The 14,162-nt window shown below is 38.4% G+C and overlaps 1 protein-coding gene and 1 long non-coding RNA gene across 2 annotated transcripts in view; one reads left to right on the top strand and one right to left on the bottom strand.

Annotated features, from left to right (window-relative positions):
- Nucleotides 1–6,693: 6,693 nt before the first annotated feature.
- LOC105088957 (uncharacterized) lies at nt 6,694–11,938 on the bottom strand. The gene is made up of 3 exons (XR_837129.3): nt 11,778–11,938; nt 11,120–11,251; nt 6,694–6,992 (listed from the first exon to the last, which is right to left on the bottom strand). It is a non-coding gene; the product is annotated as an uncharacterized LOC105088957 (long non-coding RNA).
- ATAD1 (ATPase family AAA domain containing 1) overlaps nt 11,907–14,162 on the top strand; it is a 44,062-nt gene continuing 41,806 nt past the window's right edge. Inside the window, exon 1 of the mRNA XM_010979935.3 lies at nt 11,907–12,026. The gene's annotated coding sequence lies outside the window, so the exon portion shown is untranslated. The remainder of the gene's footprint in view (nt 12,027–14,162) is intronic.

Here is a 14,162-nt window from a genome sequence, read left to right as displayed (position 1 = left end):
GACCCTGGACATGGTACAGTCCCAGAGAGTATGCAACAGAGCAGGATCACTAAAGAACTAGCATTCTGACTGTAGGACTGAAAGAGGAAATCTAGGGAACCAGACAGTACCAGAGATCATGGAGAGGGAGGGTCTCAGGAAAGTAACAATGTTGATTGTAAACATCTACCCTCACCCTCAAGCTATACAAGGGGGCATTGGACCCTAAACAACATACCAAAGACTTTGAGACTGAAGGATATACCACTGCACATGTCCCAGACTGATCACTGAGTGTGGTTCCCACAGGAGATAGACCCAAATCGTACTGCAAATGTTTTGAAAACAAAATTGACATTGAAAACACGACCTACAGAGGGCTAGTTAAAATTTGTGGCCTGAACACAACCAGCTCTATTGCTTGCTAAAAATCATCATCACCATCATCAGTATTCTCCATAGGATTTAAATAAAACCCAGAGACTTATAATACTTTAAATGTCTGGGAGACAATTAAAAATTATTCAGTGCACAAATAACTAGGAAAATCAAAACTTACATGGGATAAGAGGCCAATGCTGAGATGCCATAGATGCTGAAATTAGCTAGCAAAGAACTTGATAATATCAAGGTCTGGTGAGGATGCAGAACAAATGGAATGCTCATACATTCTCATGGAAATGCAAAATGGTACAGTCACTGTGGAAAATAGTCTGGCAGTTTCTCAGAAAGTTAAAAAATACTCATCATATGATCTGGCAATTCTCCTCCTGGGTATTTACTCAAAGGAAATAAAAACTTCTGTTCACACAAAAACCTTACACACAAATGTTTATAGCAGCTCTATTCATAATGACCAAAAACTGGAAATAACTTAAATGTCCTTCAACAAATGAATGGACAAACTGTGGTACATCTCTACAATAGAATACTACTTAGCAATAAAAATGAATAAACTATTGGCATGTGCAACATCTCAGATGACTCTCAAAGGCATGCTAAGTAAAAGAAGCCAGCCTCAAAAAGTTACATACTGTTTGATTTAATTTATATGTGGCATTCTCATAAAGACAAAACTGTAGTGATGGAGATCAGATCCATGGTTGCCAGGGGTTGAGGCAGTAACTACAAAGGGGTAACACGAAGGAGTTTCTTAGGATGATGGAACTGTTATATATCTTGATTATAGCAGTGGTTATATAAATCTATTGTATTAAATTCATAGAACTGTAGACACATGCACATATGTACACACAATTTTACTATATGTTAATTTAAAAATAAAACTATAACATGATGTATTGTTGGTCAACATTTGAAAATAATTTTTATCAGAAGACATACATACGAGGAGATCAAAATTCAGAGGCATTCATCAATTCTTTCTCAATTGTACAGTTGAAGTATAAAATGAACCATTAAAGCCCATTCCTACTTAGAATGGAGCTAGATATTGCTTCCAGTCAACATTTTGTATTCTCATAAATCAAACTCATAGCACTCCAAAGGTACTAATAGAGGTTTCATAAAGTTTAGAGATTGTAAATCCAGCAGTGTTAATTTATCATGGTTTTCTTGCTTTTAATGAGTCCTTATAATCTGTGTAACAGAATTGTTTTTAATTTTGACAAATTTGGGAACAGGGCATAATGAGTATGCACACAGGCTCTGGAATTAGACATCCTGGTTCAAATTCTAGCTCTGCCACTTACTAGCTATTTGACCTGGACAAATTACTTAATCTTTCTGTGCCTCAGTTTCCTTATCTGAGGATAATAATAATACTTGCCACGTAGGGTTATTATGAGGGAGAATTCAATGAGTTAACATATGTAAAGCACTTAGAACAGTGCCTGGGACATACTAAATACTATATTGGTGTTTGTTAAGTAAAGGGCACAAAGTTCTTGTCCATTTGTCAGCTACATGACCTTACAGGTATGCCACATTGTATCTGATTAAATACTCAAATTATATTGTATGACTCAAGTGGAAATTTGCCAGTTTATTAGTTAATATGATAAAGATTTAGTTGTAAGGTTCTGCACTTGAGTCTCTTCCTCAAAACTGTGACAGGAACGGCATGCAGAACTCAAGCTCTGGCTACAGCACTAGTGAAGATGAACGGGCTTTAATTTACAGTAAATTCAACAGGTATCAAAAGAGTGGGTTTGAGGAAAAGGAAGCTAGTTTGATCCAAAGTTGTGCTGATAAAGCTAGAGTACCCACACTGGTTATATCACTCTTAAAGAATATATTCCTTTCTAGATTACATGCTTAATTGATTTTATACCCCTAATCTGTGCAGCCACACTGGCAGAAATGAAAACCACAGGAAAAGTTCTATGGGAAAAGATTTAGGCTCAGTAAAAGGAAGAACAAACACTGAAGAGTACTCCAAACATGAGATGGGCTACCTAAACAGTTAGTGAATTCCATGTTACCAAGAATGTTCAAATAAGCTTAATGACCAGTTGGGACAGTTATGATCACAAGAACCACAATCACTTACTAAATGCTTCTTATGCCTGTTCGAGGTCCTTTACAAACATTACCTTCAATCCTTTCACCAACTGTATAATGTAGTCACTATCCTCATTTTGTATGTGAGGAAACTAAGGCTCAGAGAGGTTAAATAAATTATCCCAAACACACAGCTACTAAGTGGCAAATCTGTGATTTGATCCAGGCATTCTAATTCCATATCATACATTCTTTCTACAATTTCACATTGTCTTTGGTAAAGATTCAATGGCTTTAATAATCTTTTCAATCCTGGTATATAACAGTTCCATCATCCTAAGAAACTCCTTCGCGTTACCCCTTTGTAGTTACTGCCTCAACGCCTGGCAACCATGGATCTGATCTCCATCACTACACTTTTGTCTTTATGAGAATTCCACATATAAATTAAATCATACAGTATGTAACTTTTTGGGACTGGCTTCTTTTACTCAGCATGCCTTTGAGAGTCATCTGAGATGTTGCACATGCCAATAGTTTATTCATTTTTATTGCTAAGTAGTATTCTATTGTAGAGATGTGTAGAGAGTGTGAGTCCTTGAAATTATATCTTTCTAGATATACACCTAGATCTTCCTGAACTATTTCCATAACACTGGAGCAGCTGTCTTTATGCAGGTTAAAGATGTATGTGTCTTTATGCAGGTTAAAGATGTATGTGTTAATGTTGGTTTGTTACTTCTGTGAGAGAGACGTGCTCCAAGCTAACATACCACCAGTATGTCAACAGACAATGAAATTAACAGTAAAATGGATTATGCAGAAAAGGTACAGAGCTTCTTACTCCTGAATGTACTTCCTAGATCATGAGATTAAAAAAAAAAAAGAGAGAGAGAGGTAAAATATTTTTTCTGTTAATAAAGGTACATATGAACACATAAGTAGAAATGAATCTATGTCCTCACCTCCTTACTCCTCCTCTTTGGCTAGTTTTCAACTAAACATGATTCATGAGAATCTATGTGAGTGTTTTCAGTATTTGTTACAGTAATCTCTCAACAACTGGGGGTGGTGATGGTTACATTCCAGAAAAGTGCCATGATAGATAAAACCTTCACTGGCAAGTTCAAGGATAGGAAATTCACAAGAGAATAAAACAAACAAAAAAAATTGGTTATAAAGCAGAAAAGAATCTTTCCCCTTAGTTCTTCACAAGCTTATATTCTGAAAGCCATGATCTTCTGTGCAAGATGGAGTTTATATTAACCACACTTCTTTTTTTAAAGTTCTTGACACAGCCCTTACTGTACTGATATTTAATGCTTTCTTGTATTTGCTTTCTCACTTGTATCACTTTCGCAAGCCTTGGCAACATTCCTAGTAGCCATCTGGTCTTTCCAGAAAAGAAGGGCATGGTTTTTCTAGGCCCGGCCTCCTACTGTCATGTTCCACTCATCATTTATGAAGAGGATGGTGAACAGCAGACCTCCTTTCCCTTCACCATCTGACCATAAGATTGGGGTAAGAGTGCACATGAGGGTAGGAATAACTGTAATTAAGTTCTTTCGGTTTCAAGGAACTAAACCTAACCATATATACATACATGGAGATCGCAGATTTTAAAATATAGGCAAACAAATAGAAAACCACATTGTAACAAAACTACGACTGGCAAAATAGCAGTTGGCAAGGGATTACTGCACAAATCTTAGAAATCTTCACAACTTCTTCATACCTTAGAGTAAACTCCCAAACCTAGAGTTCAAATTTAGCACTCATTTTTTGGATCTCAAAGGAGGAGAAAATTTAAAAGTTCTCTGCCACTGAGGTCAGAACGAACGAATCACAGAATCACAAATTATGAAGTTGGTAGAACTATTTCAGTTTCAGAGGAGAACACACATAAAGGCTACCTAACATGGGACAGATCACAGAGCTGTCATTTAGTACTGTTATAATTTAGAATTTCTCACATACTGTACTCAATAATCTACATCTTGCATGCTTTAAACTATTTTAAGAGAGGTTGTGTTTGTTCTTCACTTACCTAACAACCCTGTACTTGGAAAAACTTTTGTGTGTTGGGCACAGAAACAGAATTTGGGGATGTTCATTAAATTGGAGTTTCATAGACCCCATCTTCCCATGGAATGCAGAGAAAATATTGTCCCCCCTGCAGAGATCTTTAGTTGTCTTCTGGTTTTGGCCTATGAATGTGAGTTCATAGACTAGAAATCCTTATGATTGTCTCAACTGAAGATATATTATTCACTCTCCCCTCCTCTATGCTCACCTCCCCCCCCCAAAAAAACCCAAGACAACCACTGTATTTCATGGCTTTTTAGACACCATTCATTTAAACTATTTTCCTGGTTACTTCCAAGGGTCCCAAGGAAGTGGTCAGGGGAGGCTCCTTGAATACTAGTCTGAGAGGAAAACATGATAACAGACTATGGAAAGCCAATTTCTCTAGCATAAGTAGGGTTGAATGATGGATGGACTGGAGTGTGGAAGGTGGGACACTGTCTAGTCAGAGGTTCAAGAACATCCAGACAGAATTCCAATGCTGCTTTCAGCAGGTTAAGAATCATTAGCATCTTTTCAGCTTTCTGCAAAATACCACAGGAGAAGAGAACACTGTTGGGGAGTCGACTCTTTGTTTCCTTTCCTTTACTATCCTTTTTTCCTGATCCTTTGTTTACCTGAGAACTCAGAAGACATAAAGAAATAAGTGTGGGGCATGCCTCTGACTCTAGGTCTTATTTGGACCTTCAAAGCTCTCAGAATGACTCTGGTATTTAAACCTAGTAAGCAGCAGACTAGAAAAGAGAAGGTTTGTGAAACTCTATCAGGTTCACTATTTTGAAATTGAATGGGACTTTGAGCACTGCCATCCTAGTATATTTGATTTACTGCACTTCTCTAACTTAAGTTACAGGTTTTGCTTTTTTATTTTATTTTCTTACCCTTTTTTTCTGGTTCCAGAAACACTGGCAATAAACAGGTGGGGAGAGCAAATTTAACATTAGCTTGCTAGTGCACTACCATTGGGCCTCTCGAAGATGAAAGAAGAAGGTAAAGTAGGTATTCATTCCTAAATATTTTTAAAATTAGCAAGTTTTGTCCTTGCCTTTGCCTTTGCCTTTGGAAGCTATGCACTCAGTCTCTGAACAGGATATATCATTTCTTTTGCTCAGTAAAACTTCCTCAATTTTAGGAGTATTTCCATGAGTTACAGAGAGTAAGTAGTTTTTAAAAAACATGTTATGCTCAAATGGATTAAATTTTATGTGAAGAATAGTAGCTCTGATGTTATGACAGTCCTCAAGGGTAATAAAAGGTTGCAGTTTGTAAAGAAATGATAAGACATGCAAAGTACTGACCTCTAAAATCTCAAATTCTGTTCAGCATCTCATTTTCATCCATTGAACTAATTTCTTTCTTTTGTGTAAAACTCACTCAGCAATCTAAGTAAGGAAGTTTTCCCTAAACAAATAATGAGTGGGGATGAAATATAGGATAACCTCCTAGCCTAAAAAAAAAAAAATCAATAATTCTACGAGGACTTGCATTTTTATAAAATGTTTTAGTCTTTAGAACTCCATGAGAGCAAAAACTGTCAACTCAATAAATGGCTGTTTTAGACAGATGGGAACAACAGCCAATATTAATGATGGTCTTCAGTGAACTGAGAAATGTCCAGATAGTTATTTTCATGGATTGATCAATATTTGAAGCTTAATTATCTGGGGGTCCTAAGGATGGAATCCTATAGGTTTTATATAACTATCACAAATGGTTTATAGAATACTAATCAGTTAAGACTCAGCCAGAGGGGTGTATTAAGACTAAGCAGGAGAAAGGGGAGGGTATAGCTCAGTAGTAAAGCACATGTTTAGCATGCATGAGGTCTTGGGTTCAATCCCTAGTAGCTCCATTAAACAAACAAACAACAAACAAACAAACCTAATTATCTCCTCCCTCACCAAAAAAAAAAAAAAGAAAGAAAGAAAGAAAGAAAAAGCTGAACAGGAGAGAGCTAAGAGATCAAAGAGACAGGGGCATGGACTCCTCACAAGTCAGAGAAGATAAACATTCCCAGACAAGACACCATGGTTGAAAACTTGAGAGGTTAAGTCCTCAAGCAAACACTAAGGCAATATGAAGGAATCTTTGTCCTCACAGGTTTCTGGAAATGGGAGATTATCACTTCACAATATAATGAAAATATCATCTGTGGTATTACAATGATATGTTTATTGAGCACTTGCTAAGTGCCAGGCATAGAGCTCAGCACTTTCCATGCACTGTCTCATTTAATTCTCAACACAACCCCATGTTGGATGTACTGTTATTATCCCTCTATTAAAGATGAGGAACTTGAGGCTTAGAGAGCTTAATAACTTGCCCAAAGTCACAGAGCTAGTAAATAACACATCTTACATCCAAAACCAAGTCTGTTGGGCTGCAATGTTCATGTTCTTAAACCCTATGGATTCTAAGACTCATCCTGCTGGGACTGGCCTCTGGTGGACACATCAGGAACAAACCTGTCATGACAGAACAATAATATAATTACAGTCAGTAGAATGGTTTAATTGCACATGCCCTGTCTTTGGGCCATTTGACTTTCCTTCCTCTTTTTCCCCCTCTGGTCACCTTAAATCTATTACAATGGTACCTGAAAAGCCCCTTTAGATATGTCAGAAGGGGGAAACAGTTAGTTAAAACATTTGTTAAACCCCTCCTATGCCCTAGGTATTCTCTTTTCTCAAGAAGTTCACAGCTAATAGGAGAATACAAAAACTTAAACCCCAATTATAATTCTGTGAGCTGAACACTATGCCAGTGCTATGGACACAGATTTAAATGTACTTGTGTTTAGAAAATAAAAGATCTTGAATTCTTCTTGTCCATTTTAGTTTTATTTGTGCTTCAAGGTTACAAGTTATTTTGATAGAGAAATGGGGTGGAGGAGGTTTTATGCAATCTTAACTTTTAAAATGTTAAGCACTAGCTTAACAAAAAGTATTATTTTCTAAATACTTTCAAGGGCATTTTCCTAGAATCAGGTAAATGAGAGCAAGCAAGTGACCTACTTACAGCAAAAAAAAAAAAAAAAATGCTCCAGGTTAGAAAGGATGGGAAGCCAAGTGCATCCTGGAAACCACAGCATCTGGTCTTGTTTTATGCTTCATCTATCAATCTGCTGTTACAGGAACTGAGAATTAATGTCTCAACTACTGTTTCTTCTATTTTGGCTGGTAAATTCATATCTTTGTTCTCCTTAGCCAATCCCTCCTATCTTCCCTCCCATTTAAAATCATATGGAAAGGCATTTATGAAGTTCCCAAATAAATCCTAGAGAGATTACTCTTTCGTTTACGCCTTAAAACGCTTGCTAATGAGGCTACAGTAAGGTTAAACATCTTCCCAAGCAATTCCGTTTTGATCAGTCCTCACATTCCGCAGAGAGTATCACATGAACAATGTATTTTCAGTACTGTATTAAAGCTAAACAACAAAATATTGTAGATTTTAAAATAAATATCTAAGCTTGAGAAAATGTTTCTTGGTAGCACAAACTGAAAAAAAAAAAGTACAATTGGCAGTAGTGCTTGAGAAAAAGGATTATGTAGCAATGGAAGATTGCCTGCGGATTAGCACTACCCTGATAACATGACAAAATTACATCTATACTCATTTCTATATACACTCATTTTAAATTATGTGTAAGGTTTAAAAACATAAAAGCATGACAAGGAGATTTACAATACGTTCTCTGAACTTTGCTGTTCCATCATTTAGCTCTTTGTGCTTTTTATAAAATGAAGCTATCAATTCATCTTTCCACTCCTTCCAATCTGTTGAAATTTTAATTTTCCATTATTTTTGCCTTGATTCTTATTCTTTCTATTGGAGCTTCAAGCCCTCAATCTTAGTCCTTCTCAGTGCTTTCATGGCTCCAGGTACAGCTTCATATTCTTGCTTTACTTTTCTTTCTCCACCCATTCTATTTAATTTAACTTGTCAAAATAATAATTAAGATTATTCTTTTCCAATGAAATATTTTTAAAAGAACCAAGGTTGCCAAGTGACTGGCTAATTGCCGCTATATAAATTTATCTATTTGTTGAAGTTCTGCTCTTTCTTAAATCACCATCAGGTGAGTTACCTCTAATGAGCAATGACTAGGGTCGGTTTTACCGGGTTTATTTATCCAAACAGTACAGATTTGTTTTTCCTTCCAAAGATCTTTTATTCTGAATCTCATCATGAGGCTTCTTTGCCTTGATTTCTTGATGTATCCCAGCTGGCTTAATAGTTCAGCTGACCAGATAAGCTTTGGGGGCGGGGGCAGCAGAGATTTTTGTAAAAATACCTCTGAAATTATCACTGACTAGGGCAGAGTTTGTTCAAGTGTGGGCCCAAATTACCTATATCCAAAGTACCTCAGATGCGTTTTAAAAATGCAAATACCTGGGCCAAAAATCTATAAATCGGAATCTCTAAGCCTGGGACCCAGGAATCTGAATTTTGCCTAGGTGTCCAAGTGAACAGACTCAGTGAAATTCTAGAACCCCTAATCGATGGAATCCCTTCCCCTTCAAAGGTCCAGAGCATTGACTGACCTTGGCTGCAGAGCAAATTAACCACACCTCCATCCAACTAACAAAAACAAAGGAAAATTCATTTCCATGGGGAGAAACTGCCACTAGCTGTCTTTAAAAAACAAACAAAACCTTTCTATAACAAATATCATAATTATTTTTAATATCTTGATTCTGACAATCACAGAGGGAAGGTTCAGAAAGTCTATAAAAGTCTGTTGTTATAATTTCCTGATTAATATTACACATAATGAATTATTTATTGAGCCCCTACTGTGGGCCAAATATGGTGCTTTGTGCTGCCAGAGATTATATAAAGCTATCCTGGGATGAAAAGCATATGTTCATTCGGCTCTATTCTGGAAAAATCTAGTTGATTCAGTGATTGCTGGGAATGAATATACACGGTATGTGGGAAGGCAATAATTTGATATTGTAGGGTCTAGACATAGAAGGATTTGCTAAATGAAAACTAGGTCCAAAGAGTATAGGTGTAGGTATGTGGTTTATAGCCAAACCACTAGAAAAGGAACGAGTAGCAACATTTATTTGGGGTCATGTAGACGCTTTACAGGCAGTCTTGATTATTCTATCCAGTAATTTCTTTTCCTACACAATCATATCCCAGGTATTAAGCAGCTGAATTGAGACTAGATGCAACGATATTGAGAACTCCACCTGATGCTAGAATTCATTTACGATGTCCCTGGTAGAGTGACTAAATTTTCATGGCTTGTCTGAGACTTTCCCTGTTTGAGCATTTAAAGTCCTATGTTCTAGAAACCTCCTTAATGTCAGACAAACTGGGTAAGCTGATTACCCTGGTCCTTAGATGAAGGCAAGTGAAGTTCTTAGCTGGTCTAGTTTCACTCAGAGGATGACGGAAATCCATTACCATCTTGATAGGGGGAGGGTACAGCTCAATTGTACAGTGTATAGCTCAGTGGTAGAGTGTATGCCTAGCATGCACAAGGCCCTGGATTCAATCCCCAGTACCTCTATTTAAATAAATAAACCTAATTACCCCCCAACCCTCCCACCCCACCAAAACAACATTACCATGTTGAATTTCTCAGCTTATTTTCCTTACCAGTGGATGTGTTTATCCTAGTGGGCTACAAACCTAAAATATTTCTTTCCTTCAATAACCTCTACCTTTTAGCTTCGTCAAAGCATGTTTCCATAAGCATCCCAAGAATGACTTAGACAGAGGATAATCCCAGGGATCCAGTGATCCTGTGGAGACTCTCTTCCAAGACTTCCAAGACTGCTGACACATGGCTTGTGGGGACTTTTTTGTAAATATTGTCCTGGTCTCATAATCATTCTGTTCTCCAAGGTTTATCTTCATCTCTGAATAATCAGCCTAGCACTCCCAAACCTAGCTTCATGCCAATTTTTTTTAGAAGTTATTTTATGATTGTAGAGACACACATATAGATGAAAAGGCATGGATGTAAAACATGAACCATTTACTGTATTAAATTCCACTCTGATTTTTGTCAATGAAACCATAGTTTTTAAACATTCATGCTTTCCTGTCATCCCATCCTTACCCTTTAAAGACTTAAGTTTTGTCATTTCATGACGAAATGAAAGGTACCTCTTTCACCTAGATTTTAAACTGGTATTAAATTACTACTTCAAATAGAGAATGTAAAGTGTAGGGTTTGAATGAAATCTAGGTTTCAATGAAATTTTGCCACATGTTAGGTGCATAAGCTTAGGAAAGTTTATCTTGCTAAGCTTTAAAATTTGCTCATCCATAAATGATAAATAAAAGGTAAATAATGGCTATTTTAGAGGATTGTTTTGGGGGATTTATTTAGATTATGGATATGAAGCACATAGAAACATACTGTCTGACACCTAGTAGACACTGAGTAAACTGTAGCTATCATCTTCACTACAGAATCACAAGCTTGAAACAAGGGCAGCATTTGCTAAAGTCAACAATCAAGCTGCAGAATTTTAGCTATCAAGGATGATGCCTAAGGCAGAGAGGCACAAACTGCCTTCCCGAGGAGCGGAGTAAGAGGAATTGTCGCATTACTTCTTAGTCTCACCGTCTCTATAGGAAGTGATGCTTCTATCTGGGGACAGCGTCTAATGTCGTCTCACCCCCTAGCAGTCTGTGTTAAGGAGGCGCTGGCTTTCAGGTTTTCTCCCTGGGGACCTCTTGTGCCACGTCTCTCATTCTGGAAAGGGGAAGGGGTAAAAGAAAAGGGGAAGTCACCGAAATGCAAAATCTGTTATCAGATGCCCTATTTTGTCGCGACTATCAGGCCAACCTGGGTGGGCGGCACAGCCGTTTCGCAAAAAGATATGCAGGCGCCACCCCCAGCTGTTTGTCCGCGCAGACATGAGGGAGGAAGGTGAGCCCATCCTAAAAACTGAAAGACAGATGGTGAGGGGTAGGGGGTGGCCATGCGCGTCAGTACTTTGGCTAAAGGACTGAACAGCAAGTAGCGTGCGAGTTTACACAATGAGGAGGGGCGAAGAAAAAGATGAGGGGCAGAACTATGGATCAAGCAGAAGTCAGGGAAGAAATTTGCAGGGAACTGAGAGCATTTCTTTGCACTCCCAAGGTTCCCGGCTTTCTCAGTGTTGCGCCGAGAGCCCGCGAGCAGGGCAGACTTCATGTGACAAGCGCCTGACCCATTTCCATGTCTAAGACTCAGTAGCTAAACACAGAGGCTTGGGGAAAGCGGCAGGTAGACACACCCGCTTCGCAGGAAGTCTGAGCCCGGCAGAGAGAAGGTTAAGAGCCTGGTGCGCGACCTCGCTCTCCCTCCCTCGACCACCTCCAAAACCCGGAAACCAGGAAGCTTCAGGACTTCGGCCGCGGGTCGCGCATGCTCAGTGCGAGGGGGCGGGTCGCTGCTCCCGCCGGAAGCGTTCTTTCCCAGGCAGCGTTTCCTTCCTGTGTGAGGCTGGCTGAGGGATCCTGCGGCCGCTGTTTCTGCCTTAGGGGTGAGTAGCAGGTTCTCACGGGGCTTCGTGGGATCTTCGAAGCATCACGCTGACCTCCTTTAGGGACCGGCGAAGGATCTGGGAAGCCGAGCAGGAAAGGTCACCTCGCCGTCCTCCCACGCCGCACCTCAGTGCCGCCCCCCAGCTTCCCCCAGCCCTTGGTATCCAGCGGATTAACCTCCAAGGGCGTCCCGGGCCTCGCCTTGGCTTCCGGCCCGGCCTGGGCCCTAAGTTCTCCGTTAGCGCTGCCCCCAAGAGTTAGACCGTTTCCGAGGGCATCTCTGTAGGCAGCTGGGTCGCTGCGGGGGCATGGGGTCGTCCCGGCGACCTCAGAATCGGGGTCCTAGGCAAAGACCAATGGAATGAGCCGAGTCTGATTGTCTCACGGGCACCGCTACCACCTAGTGCAAAAGTGAAGGTGGTTCTTCCGGCCTAGACACGCTTTCGCGGAGGATAGTGCTGTTGATAACAATGTGTCCTTTATGTGAAGGTTGGCAGGCTTTCCTTGTCATAGGCGATGTTCATAGGGCATTATATCTGCAAAACTAGGACTTCTGGGGTAGAGAAAAACTTTGTAGAACACTGCAATGAATTAGGGGAGAAATGATATGGTATGAGTACTATACTTTCTGTCCTTAATCTGTCAGTAAACTGCTCATTGGCCAGGTGGTACGACTTTATAAAGTTTTCTACCCTGAAATGGAGAACTCTTTAAGATGAAACTATCTCGTATCATGTTTGCCTAACAGATAACTCTGAATTACAGTGTTTTGCCATATTTCTTAGTTGTACATGGCACCATCTATGTTTATGTGCATCTTTGTGTATTCATTTTGTTGATCCTAATGTTTATACAAAATTGAAATACAGTCCGTAGTGTTGTATGCACATGCAGCTTTTGTTATATATTCTGCTGTACTGATATAGTCACCGTAATGGCCTTACATTACAGGCATATCAATGTCATATGAATGATTGATGAGTGTATAATTAAGTACATATAGTTGCAACCTACAAGCAGGTGGAAGTTTCAGTTTCATTTCAGGATTTTGAAGTCATTTTAAAAGAGGGATGACTATTGTAGAAGTGGCTATAGGTCCAGAGTACTGTATTGCAGTTAATAATTTAAGTATAGGAAAATATATGCTTATCAGAGGTTTTTTGTCTTGATATTTTTTATTGGTTTAAAAATTGTTACCTTGATGACCGGGATGTGTACTGATAGCCCTAGTTGTTCATGTAGTTCAGTGAACATCCAGTAGATGGCAGTTTTATCACTACTAATTTAAACTTTAAATAAATGAAAACGTTTTATTCATTCAAATATCACTAGTTTAAGTTAGTAAACCTTTATTTTGCCTATTGGTTTATTTTCATCTATGAATAATGCTCCCACATGATACCACATATTCCAACTGATTTTTTTTCTCAAATTTATTGTGTTGGAATAAAGGCTAGAGAAGACAAATTTTCATTTTCTGTAAGAAGTAGAGTATTGTTAACACATTTTGAGGAATCCATGCTGATGGAAGAAAGCACACTTTGATTTATTCCATGAGAAATTTTAACTAGGTGGCTTCTCTCTAGCTTTATTTTTAAAAATATAATAATAACTGGACTGTGCATTTCTTGAGTAAAATAACTGTATCTTAACCATTATTGTATACCCAGTATATAGTAGGCATTATATATACATGCTCAATAAGTGCTTTATTGTATGAATTGAATCATTTAACATCCCTAGGCCAGTTTCTTCATCCAGAATGAAGGCTTTCAGTTATTTAGTTGTTAAGCTTAAGTTAAATAATATATTACTGTGAAGTCAGTGGCTCCTAGTAATGCAGAAGTTTGGAATCCTTGTCTTTTCTTTTGGAAGTCATTCAAAAGTCTGGCAGCAATTTTGTTGAAATGATTGAATGGGAGGTTTTTCTGCTGTTGCAGTTTAACTGTTGAGCAGATGATTATTGAATAGAGTCTTTTGTATGTGACAGTTATAAAAACGGGTAAGATATAAATTCTGTTGATAAGGATTTAAACTCTAGTTGAGTAGAATAAATATTACATAAGTTCAGTAAGAGGACCAAATGAATATTATAGAGGATTAATGTGATCTGAAAGCCTTCAGAGTGCATGTGA

The sequence above is a fragment of the Camelus dromedarius genome, chromosome 8, assembly GCF_036321535.1.
Source record: "Camelus dromedarius isolate mCamDro1 chromosome 8, mCamDro1.pat, whole genome shotgun sequence".
In the NCBI taxonomy this organism is placed as follows: Eukaryota; Metazoa; Chordata; class Mammalia; order Artiodactyla; family Camelidae; genus Camelus; species Camelus dromedarius.
This window is presented reverse-complemented; position numbering and strand designations above follow the sequence as displayed.